Here is a 14,726-nt window from a genome sequence, read left to right as displayed (position 1 = left end):
GTCCACATACAGTCCTACAGTAGACCCTAGTCCACATACAGTCCTACGGTAGACCCTAGTCCACATGGAGTCCTACAGTAGACCCTAGTCCACATGGAGTCCTACAGTAGACCCTAGTCCACATGGAGTCCTACAGTAGACCCTAGTCCACATGGAGTCCTACTGTAGACCCTAGTCCACATGGAGTCCTACAGTAGACCCTAGTCGACATGGAGTCCTACAGTAGACCCTAGTCCACATGGAGTCCTACAGTAGACCCTAGTCCACATGGAGTCCTACAGTAGACCCTAGTCCACATGGAGTCCTACAGTAGACCCTAGTCCACATGGAGTCCTACGGTAGACCTTAGTCCACATGGAGTCCTACAGTAGACCCTAGTCCACATGGAGTCCTACTGTAGACCCTAGTCCACATGGAGTCCTACGGTAGACCCTAGTCCACATGGAGTCCCTACGGTAGACCCTAGTCCACATACAGTCCTACAGTAGACCCTAGTCCACATGGAGTCCTACAGTAGACCCTAGTCCACATGGAGTCCTACAGTAGACCCTAGTCCACATGGAGTCCTACAGTAGACCCTAGTCCACATGGAGTCCTACAGTAGACCCTAGTCCACATACAGTCCTACAGTAGACCCTAGTCCACATACAGTCCTACAGTAGACCTTAGTCCACATGGAGTCCTACTGTAGACCCTAGTCCACATACAGTCCTACAGTAGACCCTAGTCCACATGGAGTCCTACAGTAGACCCTAGTCCACATGGAGTCCTACAGTAGACCCTAGTCCACATACAGTCCTACAGTAGACCCTAGTCCACATGGAGTCTTACTGTAGACCCTAGTCCACATGGAGTCCTACAGTAGACCCTAGTCCACATACAGTCCTACAGTAGACCCTAGTCCACATACAGTCCTACAGTAGACCCTAGTCCACATACAGTCCTACAGTAGACCCTAGTCCACATACAGTCCTACGGTAGACCCTAGTCCACATGGAGTCCTACAGTAGACCCTAGTCCACATGGAGTCCTACAGTAGACCCTAGTCCACATGGAGTCCTACAGTAGACCCTAGTCCACATACAGTCCTACAGTAGACCCTAGTCCACATGGAGTCCTACAGTAGACCCTAGTCCACATGGAGTCCTACAGTAGACCCTAGTCCACATGGAGTCCTACAGTAGACCCTAGTCCACATGGAGTCCTATGGTAGACCTTAGTCCACATGGAGTCCTACAGTAGACCCTAGTCCACATGGAGTCCTACTGTAGACCCTAGTCCACATGGAGTCCTACGGTAGACCCTAGTCCACATACAGTCCTACAGTAGACCCTAGTCCACATGGAGTCCTACAGTAGACCCTAGTCCACATGGAGTCCTACAGTAGACCCTAGTCCACATGGAGTCCTACAGTAGACCCTAGTCCACATACAGTCCTACAGTAGACCCTAGTCCACATACAGTCCTACGGTAGACCCTAGTCCACATGGAGTCCTACGGTAGACCCTAGTCCACATACAGTCCTACAGTAGACCCTAGTCCACATACAGTCCTACAGTAGACCCTAGTCCACATACAGTCCTACAGTAGACCCTAGTCCACATGGAGTCCTACTAGACCCTAGTCCACATACAGTCCTACAGTAGACCCTAGTCCACATACAGTCCTACAGTAGACCCTAGTCCACATACAGTCCTACAGTAGACCCTAGTCCACATGGAGTCCTACTGTAGACCCTAGTCCACATGGAGTCCTACAGTAGACCCTAGTCCACATACAGTCCTACAGTAGACCCTAGTCCACATACAGTCCTACAGTATACCCTAGTCCACATGGAGTCCTACTGTAGACCCTAGTCCACATGGAGTCCTACAGTAGACCCTAGTCCACATACAGTCCTACAGTAGACCCTAGTCCACATACAGTCCTACTGTAGACCCTAGTCCACATACAGTCCTACTGTAGACCCTAGTCCACATACAGTCCTACAGTAGACCCTAGTCCACATACAGTCCTACGGTAGACCCTAGTCCACATACAGTCCTACAGTAGACCCTAGTCCACATGGAGTCCTACAGTAGACCCTAGTCCACATGGAGTCCTACAGTAGACCCTAGTCCACATGGAGTCCTACGGTAGACCCTAGTCCACATGGAGTCCTACAGTAGACCCTAGTCCACATGGAGTCCTACAGTAGACCCTAGTCCACATGGAGTCCTACAGTATACCCTAGTCCACATGGAGTCCTACAGTAGACCCTAGTCCACATGGAGTCCTACGGTAGACCCTAGTCCACATGGAGTCCTACTGTAGACCGTAGTCCACATGGAGTCCTACTGTAGACCCTAGTCCACATACAGTCCTACTGTAGACCCTAGTCCACATACAGTCCTACAGTAGACCCTAGTCCACATGGAGTCCTACAGTAGACCCTAGTCCACATGGAGTCCTACAGTAGACCCTAGTCCACATACAGTCCTACAGTAGACCCTAGTCCACATGGAGTCCTACAGTAGACCCTAGTCCACATGGAGTCCTACAGTAGACCCTAGTCCACATGGAGTCCTACTGTAGACCCTAGTCCACATACAGTCCTACAGTAGACCCTAGTCCACATGGAGTCCTACTGTAGACCCTAGTCCACATGGAGTCCTACAGTAGACCTTAGTCCATATGGAGTCCTACAGTAGACCCTAGTCCACATGGAGTCCTACAGTAGACCCTAGTCCACATACAGTCCTACAGTAGACCCTAGTCCACATGGAGTCCTACTGTAGACCCTAGTCCACATGGAGTCCTACAGTAGACCCTAGTCCACATACAGTCCTACAGTAGACCCTAGTCCACATACAGTCCTACAGTAGACCCTAGTCCACATGGAGTCCTACAGTAGACCCTAGTCCACATACAGTCCTACAGTAGACCCTAGTCCACATGGAGTCCTACAGTAGACCCTAGTCCACATGGAGTCCTACAGTAGACCCTAGTCCACATGGAGTCCTACAGTAGACCCTAGTCCACATACAGTCCTACGGTAGACCCTAGTCCACATGGAGTCCTACAGTAGACCCTAGTCCACATACAGTCCTACGGTAGACCCTAGTCCACATGGAGTCCTACAGTAGACCTTAGTCCACATACAGTCCTACAGTAGACCCTAGTCCACATACAGTCCTACAGTAGACCCTAGTCCACATGGAGTCCTACGGTAGACCCTAGTCCACATGGAGTCCTACAGTAGACCCTAGTCCACATACAGTCCTACAGTAGACCCTAGTCCACATACAGTCCTACGGTAGACCCTAGTCCACATGGAGTCCTACAGTAGACCCTAGTCCACATGGAGTCCTACAGTAGACCCTAGTCCACATGGAGTCCTACTGTAGACCCTAGTCCACATGGAGTCCTACAGTAGACCCTAGTCGACATGGAGTCCCTACAGTAGACCCTAGTCCACATGGAGTCCTACAGTAGACCCTAGTCCACATGGAGTCCTACAGTAGACCCTAGTCCACATGGAGTCCTACAGTAGACCCTAGTCCACATGGAGTCCTACGGTAGACCTTAGTCCACATGGAGTCCTACAGTAGACCCTAGTCCACATGGAGTCCTACTGTAGACCCTAGTCCACATGGAGTCCTACGGTAGACCCTAGTCCACATGGAGTCCTACGGTAGACCCTAGTCCACATACAGTCCTACAGTAGACCCTAGTCCACATGGAGTCCTACAGTAGACCCTAGTCCACATGGAGTCCTACAGTAGACCCTAGTCCACATGGAGTCCTACAGTAGACCCTAGTCCACATGGAGTCCTACAGTAGACCCTAGTCCACATACAGTCCTACAGTAGACCCTAGTCCACATACAGTCCTACAGTAGACCTTAGTCCACATGGAGTCCTACTGTAGACCCTAGTCCACATACAGTCCTACAGTAGACCCTAGTCCACATGGAGTCCTACAGTAGACCCTAGTCCACATGGAGTCCTACAGTAGACCCTAGTCCACATACAGTCCTACAGTAGACCCTAGTCCACATGGAGTCTTACTGTAGACCCTAGTCCACATGGAGTCCTACAGTAGACCCTAGTCCACATACAGTCCTACAGTAGACCCTAGTCCACATACAGTCCTACAGTAGACCCTAGTCCACATACAGTCCTACAGTAGACCCTAGTCCACATACAGTCCTACGGTAGACCCTAGTCCACATGGAGTCCTACAGTAGACCCTAGTCCACATGGAGTCCTACAGTAGACCCTAGTCCACATACAGTCCTACAGTAGACCCTAGTCCACATGGAGTCCTACAGTAGACCCTAGTCCACATGGAGTCCTACAGTAGACCCTAGTCCACATGGAGTCCTACAGTAGACCCTAGTCCACATGGAGTCCTATGGTAGACCTTAGTCCACATGGAGTCCTACAGTAGACCCTAGTCCACATGGAGTCCTACTGTAGACCCTAGTCCACATGGAGTCCTACGGTAGACCCTAGTCCACATACAGTCCTACAGTAGACCCTAGTCCACATGGAGTCCTACAGTAGACCCTAGTCCACATGGAGTCCTACAGTAGACCCTAGTCCACATGGAGTCCTACAGTAGACCCTAGTCCACATACAGTCCTACAGTAGACCCTAGTCCACATACAGTCCTACGGTAGACCCTAGTCCACATGGAGTCCTACGGTAGACCCTAGTCCACATACAGTCCTACAGTAGACCCTAGTCCACATGGAGTCCTACTGTAGACCCTAGTCCACATGGAGTCCTACAGTAGACCTTAGTCCATATGGAGTCCTACAGTAGACCCTAGTCCACATGGAGTCCTACAGTAGACCCTAGTCCACATACAGTCCTACAGTAGACCCTAGTCCACATGGAGTCCTACTGTAGACCCTAGTCCACATGGAGTCCTACAGTAGACCCTAGTCCACATACAGTCCTACAGTAGACCCTAGTCCACATACAGTCCTACAGTAGACCCTAGTCCACATGGAGTCCTACAGTAGACCCTAGTCCACATACAGTCCTACAGTAGACCCTAGTCCACATGGAGTCCTACAGTAGACCCTAGTCCACATGGAGTCCTACAGTAGACCCTAGTCCACATGGAGTCCTACAGTAGACCCTAGTCCACATACAGTCCTACGGTAGACCCTAGTCCACATGGAGTCCTACAGTAGACCCTAGTCCACATACAGTCCTACGGTAGACCCTAGTCCACATGGAGTCCTACAGTAGACCTTAGTCCACATTCAGTCCTACAGTAGACCCTAGTCCACATACAGTCCTACAGTAGACCCTAGTCCACATGGAGTCCTACGGTAGACCCTAGTCCACATGGAGTCCTACAGTAGACCCTAGTCCACATACAGTCCTACAGTAGACCCTAGTCCACATGGAGTCCTACGGTAGACCCTAGTCCACATGGAGTCCTACAGTAGACCCTAGTCGACATGGAGTCCTACAGTAGACCCTAGTCCACATGGAGTCCTACAGTAGACCCTAGTCCACATGGAGTCCTACAGTAGACCCTAGTCCACATGGAGTCCTACAGTAGACCCTAGTCCACATGGAGTCCTACGGTAGACCTTAGTCCACATGGAGTCCTACAGTAGACCCTAGTCCACATGGAGTCCTACTGTAGACCCTAGTCCACATGGAGTCCTACGGTAGACCCTAGTCCACATGGAGTCCTACGGTAGACCCTAGTCCACATACAGTCCTACAGTAGACCCTAGTCCACATGGAGTCCTACAGTAGACCCTAGTCCACATGGAGTCCTACAGTAGACCCTAGTCCACATGGAGTCCTACAGTAGACCCTAGTCCACATGGAGTCCTACAGTAGACCCTAGTCCACATACAGTCCTACAGTAGACCCTAGTCCACATACAGTCCTACAGTAGACCTTAGTCCACATGGAGTCCTACTGTAGACCCTAGTCCACATACAGTCCTACAGTAGACCCTAGTCCACATGGAGTCCTACAGTAGACCCTAGTCCACATGGAGTCCTACAGTAGACCCTAGTCCACATACAGTCCTACAGTAGACCCTAGTCCACATGGAGTCTTACTGTAGACCCTAGTCCACATGGAGTCCTACAGTAGACCCTAGTCCACATACAGTCCTACAGCAGACCCTAGTCCACATACAGTCCTACAGTAGACCCTAGTCCACATACAGTCCTACAGTAGACCCTAGTCCACATACAGTCCTACGGTAGACCCTAGTCCACATGGAGTCCTACAGTAGACCCTAGTCCACATGGAGTCCTACAGTAGACCCTAGTCCACATACAGTCCTACAGTAGACCCTAGTCCACATGGAGTCCTACAGTAGACCCTAGTCCACATGGAGTCCTACAGTAGACCCTAGTCCACATGGAGTCCTACAGTAGACCCTAGTCCACATGGAGTCCTATGGTAGACCTTAGTCCACATGGAGTCCTACAGTAGACCCTAGTCCACATGGAGTCCTACTGTAGACCCTAGTCCACATGGAGTCCTACGGTAGACCCTAGTCCACATACAGTCCTACAGTAGACCCTAGTCCACATGGAGTCCTACAGTAGACCCTAGTCCACATGGAGTCCTACAGTAGACCCTAGTCCACATGGAGTCCTACAGTAGACCCTAGTCCACATACAGTCCTACAGTAGACCCTAGTCCACATACAGTCCTACGGTAGACCCTAGTCCACATGGAGTCCTACGGTAGACCCTAGTCCACATACAGTCCTACAGTAGACCCTAGTCCACATACAGTCCTACAGTAGACCCTAGTCCACATACAGTCCTACAGTAGACCCTAGTCCACATGGAGTCCTACTAGACCCTAGTCCACATACAGTCCTACAGTAGACCCTAGTCCACATACAGTCCTACAGTAGACCCTAGTCCACATACAGTCCTACAGTAGACCCTAGTCCACATGGAGTCCTACTGTAGACCCTAGTCCACATGGAGTCCTACAGTAGACCCTAGTCCACATACAGTCCTACAGTAGACCCTAGTCCACATACAGTCCTACAGTATACCCTAGTCCACATGGAGTCCTACTGTAGACCCTAGTCCACATGGAGTCCTACAGTAGACCCTAGTCCACATACAGTCCTACAGTAGACCCTAGTCCACATACAGTCCTACTGTAGACCCTAGTCCACATACAATCCTACTGTAGACCCTAGTCCACATACAGTCCTACAGTAGACCCTAGTCCACATACAGTCCTACGGTAGACCCTAGTCCACATACAGTCCTACAGTAGACCCTAGTCCACATGGAGTCCTACAGTAGACCCTAGTCCACATGGAGTCCTACAGTAGACCCTAGTCCACATGGAGTCCTACGGTAGACCCTAGTCCACATGGAGTCCTACAGTAGACCCTAGTCCACATGGAGTCCTACAGTAGACCCTAGTCCACATGGAGTCCTACAGTATACCCTAGTCCACATGGAGTCCTACAGTAGACCCTAGTCCACATGGAGTCCTACGGTAGACCCTAGTCCACATGGAGTCCTACTGTAGACCGTAGTCCACATGGAGTCCTACTGTAGACCCTAGTCCACATACAGTCCTACTGTAGACCCTAGTCCACATACAGTCCTACAGTAGACCCTAGTCCACATGGAGTCCTACAGTAGACCCTAGTCCACATGGAGTCCTACTGTAGACCGTAGTCCACATGGAGTCCTACAGTAGACCCTAGTCCACATACAGTCCTACTGTAGATCCTAGTCCACATACAGTCCTACGGTAGACCCTAGTCCACATGGAGTCCTACTGTAGACCCTAGTCCACATGGAGTCCTACGGTAGACCCTAGTCCACATGGAGTCCTACTGTAGACCGTAGTTCACATGGAGTCCTACAGTAGATCCTAGTCCACATACAGTCCTACTGTAGACCCTAGTCCACATACAGTCCTACAGTAGACCCTAGTCCACATGGAGTCCTACAGTAGACCCTAGTCCACATGGAGTCCTACAGTAGACCCTAGTCCACATACAGTCCTACGGTAGACCCTAGTCCACATGGAGTCCTACGGTAGACCCTAGTCCACATACAGTCCTACAGTAGACCCTAGTCCACATGGAGTCCTACAGTAGACCCTAGTCCACATACAGTCCTACAGTAGACCCTAGTCCACATGGAGTCCTACAGTAGACCCTAGTCCACATACAGTCCTACAGTAGACCCTAGTCCACATACAGTCCTACGGTAGACCCTAGTCCACATGGAGTCCTACGGTAAACCCTAGTCCACATGGAGTCCTACTGTAGACCGTAGTTCACATGGAGTCCTACAGTAGATCCTAGTCCACATACAGTCCTACTGTAGACCCTAGTCCACATACAGTCCTACAGTAGACCCTAGTCCACATGGAGTCCTACAGTAGACCCTAGTTCACATGGAGTCCTACTGTAGACCGTAGTCCACATGGAGTCCTACAGTAGACCCTAGTCCACATACAGTCCTACTGTAGACCCTAGTCCACATACAGTCCTACGGTAGACCCTAGTCCACATGGAGTCCTACGGTAGACCCTAGTCCACATGGAGTCCTACGGTAGAGACAAGGTACCTACGGTTACACAGTGAGACAAGGTACCTACACAATGTTACAGTCATTAAACGTTGCAGTTCAATAGTTCAGGAGTTAAACTCCATTTCTATCTTCTGCTTATTCCAGCAAAGCCAGAAGCCAGAAGCCAGAAGCCAGAAGCTATTGTCCAAGAGGTCTCTGACGAGGTGCTTAAGAGTCACGTAACAGCAAGGCTTAGCAACATACAGACGTAAAACATTATTTCAAAACAGCCAGGTGGTATTAGAAGGTCAACCACCGGTGGGATGTTTTACGTCGATTTATAAAAACTGTTCCTATTACGTGTATGTAAACAGGGCAGTCATGTCGTTCGGCAGGGCAAAAGCCAAGGTAATCAACACTAGCTCTGGCTCAGAGACTGTCTGTGTCCGTCAGCTCTCTCAGTACCCTTAAAGCCCAGTGTGAGCAGAGCCTCTAGAAAGTGTCTATCAGTGTCATGTAAAACAAGGCGTCTAACGTGGTAGGGTCCATATACAGCATAACGGCAGCAGGGTGGATTAGAAGGTCAACCGTCAGTTACACAGCAGAACGGAGCAGTAACATATAGCACAGCCTAAACTAGCGTTACACAGCAGAACGGAGCAGTAACATATAGCACAGCCTAAACTAGCGTATCCAAACAGCACCGTGTCACTGTGCAGGGAGAAGACAAGGTAACCATAGTTATTGTTTCACAGTCTGCCTGGTCTCTCAGTACCCCGAGTCACACAGCAGAGGAGAACACAGAACCACACAGCAGGGGGACACAGAGTCACACAGCAGAGGGGAACATAGAGTCACACAGCAGAGGGGAACACAGAGTCACACAGCGGGGGGGACACAGAGTCACACAGCAGAGGGGGAACACAGAGTCACACAGCAGGGGGGGACACAGAGTCACACAGCAGGGGGGAACACAGAGTCACACAGCAGGGGGGACACAGAGTCACACAGCGGGGGGAACACAGAGTCACACAGCAGGGGGGAACACAGAGTCACACAGCAGAGGGGAAACAGAACCACACAGCAGGGGGGACACAGAGTCACACAGCAGAGGGGAACACAGAGTCACACAGTAGGGGGGAACACAGAGTCACACAGCAGGGGGGGACACAGAGTCACACAGCAGGGGGGGACACAGAGTCACACAGCAGAGGGGAACACAGAGTCACACAGTAGGGGGGGAACACAGAGTCACACAGCAGGGGGGACACAGAGTCACACAGCAGGGGGGGGACACAGAGTCACACAGCAGGGGGGGGGGACACAGAGTCACACAGCAGGGGGGACACAGAGTCACACAGCAGAGGGGAACACAGAACCACACAGCAGGGGGGGACACAGAGTCACACAGCAGAGAGGGGGGGGGACACAGAGTCACACAGCAGAGGGGAACACAGAGTCACACAGCAGGGGGGAACACAGAGTCACACAGCAGAGGGGAACACAGAGTCACACAGCAGGGGGACACAGAGTCACACAGCAGGGGGGGAACACAGAGTCACACAGCAGAGGGGAACACAGAGTCACACAGCAGAGGGGGGGACACAGAGTCACACAGCAGAGGGGAACACAGAGTCACACAGCAGAGGGGAACACAGAACCACACAGCAGAGGGGAACACAGAGTCACACAGCAGGGGGGAACACAGAGTCACACAGCAGAGGGGAACACAGAACCACACAGCAGAGGGGAACACAGAGTCACACAGCAGGGGGGACACAGAGTCACACAGCAGAGGGGGAACACAGAGTCACACAGCAGGGGGTGGGACACAGAGTCACACAGCAGGGGGGGAACACAGAGTCACACAGCAGGGGGGACACAGAGTCACACAGCAGGGGGGGGGGACACAGAGTCACACAGCGGGGGGAACACAGAGTCACACAGCAGGGGGGGAACACAGAGTCACACAGCAGAGGGGAAACAGAACCACACAGCAGGGGGGGACACAGAGTCACACAGCAGAGGGGAACACAGAGTCACACAGCAGGGGGGAACACAGAGTCACACAGCAGGGGGGGACACAGAGTCACACAGCAGGGGGGGACACAGAGTCACACAGCAGGGGGGGGACACAGAGTCACACAGCAGAGGGGAACACAGAACCACACAGCAGGGGGGACACAGAGTCACACAGCAGGGGGGGGACACAGAGTCACACAGCAGAGGGGAACACAGAGTCACACAGCAGGGGGAACACAGAGTCACACAGCAGAGGGGAACACAGAGTCACACAGCAGGGGGGAACACAGAGTCACACAGCAGGGGGGGACACAGAGTCACACAGCAGGGGAGGGGGACACAGAGTCACACAGCAGAGGGGAACACAGAACCACACAGCAGAGGGGAACACAGAGTCACACAGCAGGGGGGAACACAGAGTCACACAGCAGAGGGGAACACAGAACCACACAGCAGAGGGGAACACAGAGTCACACAGCAGGGGGGGAACACAGAGTCACACAGCAGAGGGGAACACAGAACCACACAGCAGAGGGGAACACAGAGTCACACAGCAGGGGGGAACACAGAGTCACACAGCAGGGGGAACACAGAGTCACACAGCAGGGGGAAACACAGAGTCACACAGCAGGGGGGAACACAGAGTCACACAGCAGAGGGGGACACAGAGTCACACAGCAGGGGGGAACACAGAGTCACACAGCAGGGGGGGAACACAGAGTCACACAGCAGGGGGAACACAGAGTCACACAGCAGAGGGGGACACAGAGTCACACAGCAGAGGGGAACACAGAGTCACACAGCAGGGGGGAACACAGAGTCACACAGCAGGGGGGAACACAGAGTCACACAGCAGAGGGGAACACAGAGTCACACAGCAGGGGGAACACAGAGTCACACAGCAGAGGGGGGAACACAGAGTCACACAGCAGGGGGGAACACAGAGTCACACAGCAGGGGGAACACAGAGTCACACAGCAGAGGGGAACACAGAACCACACAGCAGAGGGGGAACATAGAGTCACACAGCAGAGGGGAACACAGAACCACACAGCAGAGGGGAACACAGAGTCACACAGCAGAGGGGGGACACAGAGTCACACAGCAGAGGGGAACACAGAGTCACACAGCAGAGGGGGAACACAGAGTCACACAGCAGGGGGGAACACAGAACCACACAGCAGGGGGGAACACAGAGTCACACAGCAGGGGGGAACACAGAGTCACACAGCAGGGGGGAACACAGAGTCACACAGCAGGGGGGAACACAGAGTCACACAGCAGGGGGGAACACAGAGTCACACAGCAGGGGGGAACACAGAGTCACACAGCAGGGGGGGACACAGAGTCACACAGCAGGGGGGACACAGAGTCACACAGCAGGGGGGACACAGAGTCACACAGCAGAGGGGAACACAGAGTCACACAGCAGAGGGGGGACACAGAGTCACACAGCAGGGGGGGGGAACACAGAGTCACACAGCAGAGGGGGAACACAGAACCACACAGCAGAGGGGAACACAGAGTCACACAGCAGGGGGGAACACAGAGTCATACAGCAGGGGGGAGGAACACAGAGTCACACAGCAGAGGGGAACACAGAGTCACACAGCAGGGGGAACACAGTCACACAGCAGGGGGAACACAGAGTCACACAGCAGGGGGAACACAGAGTCACACAGCGGGGGAACACAGAGTCACACAGCAGGGGGGAACACAGAGTCACACAGCAGAGGGGGGAACACAGAGTCACACAGCAGGGGGGAACACAGAGTCACACAGCGGGGGGGACACAGAGTCACACAGCGGGGGGGAAACACAGAGTCACACAGCAGAGGGGAACACAGAGTCACACAGCAGGGGGGAACACAGAGTCACACAGCAGGGGGGAACACAGAGTCACACAGCAGGGGGGGAACACAGAGTCACACAGCAGGGGGGGGACACAGAGTCACACAGCAGGGGGGAACACAGAGTCACACAGCAGAGGAGAACACAGAACCACACAGCAGGGGGGGGGGGGAACACAGAGTCACACAGCAGGGGGGAACACAGAGTCACACAGCAGAGGGGAACACAGAGTCACACAGCAGGGGGAACACAGAGTCACACAGCAGAGGGGAACACAGAGTCACACAGCAGAGGGGAACACAGAGTCACACAGCAGAGGGGAACACAGAGTCACACAGCAGAGGGGGGACACAGAGTCACACAGCAGAGGGGAACACAGAGTCACACAGCAGAGGGGAACACAGCGTCACACAGCAGGGGGGAACACAGAGTCACACAGCAGGGGGGAACACAGAGTCACACAGCAGAGGGGAACACAGAGTCACACCGCAGAGGGGAACACAGAGTCACACAGCAGGGGGGAACACAGAGTCACACAGCAGAGGGGAACACAGAGTCACACAGCAGGGGGGAACACAGAGTCACACAGCAGAGGGGAACACAGAGTCACACAGCAGAGGGGAACACAGAGTCACACAGCAGAGGGGAACACAGAGTCACACAACAGAGGGGAACACAGAGTCACACAGCAGAGGGGAACACAGCGTCACACAGCAGGGGGGGAACACAGAGTCACACAGCAGGGGGGAACACAGTCACACAGCAGAGGGGAACACAGAGTCACACCGCAGAGGGGAACACAGAGTCACACAGCAGGGGGGAACACAGAACCACACAGCGGAGGGGAACACAGAACCACACAGCGGAGGGGAACACAGTCACACAGCAGAGGGGAACACAGAACCACACAGCAGAACAGAGTAAAGCACCTCAGATCCTCTGAGCCTTCAAGGTCACCGTGACCAGCGTTATGTTACGTTGCTATGGCAACACCACAGTGGGATGTTTTATTTTTTTGAAGGTCGCAAACTGTTTTCTTACAGCATTAGAAGGCCAGAGGTGGTTGGTTTTGCATCATAGTTCTGCTCTTGGTACCAGTACATGTTGAAATAAGTAGCAGTAAGGCAATGTCTGTTTAGAAATTAGTTTTACAGGCATTCATCAAAAGGCACAGATTCCAGGAGCCATCTTATTGAAGGTGCACAAGGTGGTTGGACCTTCCATCAAAAAGGTCATCCCAGTAGATGATCAGCAAATTACCATTACGTTTTGCTTGAGGAGGTTTGGACCGTAGTGTCGTGGATGATCTGAATACACATTGTAGTAGGAATATGCTGAAAAAGCTGTACAGTGGCTTAGCAATTTTTTTGGTAAAGATTTTATTTTATAAAGTATATAACACATACACAAACAAACAACATCCCACCTGCCCAGACACACACCCATCTCCAGTCTCAAACTGCACCATGTTTCTCTCCTTCGCACTTTCAATTTTAAGATGATAAAGCATTTGACCATTCTATTGCATTAACAGAGGATTGGCTGATTTCCAGTTTTTAAGTGTACGTTTTTTTTTAAAGATGATTGACGAGAAAAGTATCGTCCAACCCATTGGGTATCTCACTGCACCCTCATATGCCATGTCTTGAAATATGCCGACAGACGGGTTTAAAAGTACAGTCGTAGTCAAAAGTTGAGAATGACAGAAATATTAATTTTCACAAAGTCTGCTGCCTTAGTTTTTATGATGTCAATTTGCATATACTCCAGAATGTTATGAAGAGTGATCACATGAATTGCAATTAATTGCAAAGTCCCTCTTTTCCATGAAAATGAACTTAATCCCCCAAAAACATTTCCACTGCATTTCAGCCCTGCCACAAAAGGACCAGCTGACATCATGTCAGTGATTATCTCGTTATGACAGGTGAGAGTGTTGACGAGGACAAGGCTGGAGATTAGAATAACAGACTGGAAGCTTTAAAAGGAGGGTGGTGCTTGAAATCATTGTTCTTCTTCTTAACCATGGTTACCTGCAAGGAAACACGTGCTGTCATCATTGCTTTGCACAAAAAGGGCTTCACAGGCAAGGATATTGCTGCTAGTAAGATTGCACCTAAATCAACCATTTATCGGATCATCAAGAACTTCAAGGAGAGGTTCAATTGTTGTGAAGAAGGCTTCAGGGCGCCCAAGAAAGTCCAGCAAGCGCCAGGACTGTCTCCTAAAGTTGATTCAGCTGCGGGATCGGGGCACCACCAGTGCAGAGCTTGCTCAGCAATGGCAGCAGGCAGGTGTGAGTGCATCTGCACGCACAGTGAGG

This window comes from Coregonus clupeaformis, unplaced genomic scaffold (assembly GCF_020615455.1).
Source record: "Coregonus clupeaformis isolate EN_2021a unplaced genomic scaffold, ASM2061545v1 scaf0437, whole genome shotgun sequence".
NCBI lineage: Eukaryota > Metazoa > Chordata > Actinopteri > Salmoniformes > Salmonidae > Coregonus > Coregonus clupeaformis.
The sequence above is the reverse complement of the archived record's forward strand: the minus strand, read 5'-3'. Positions refer to the sequence as shown.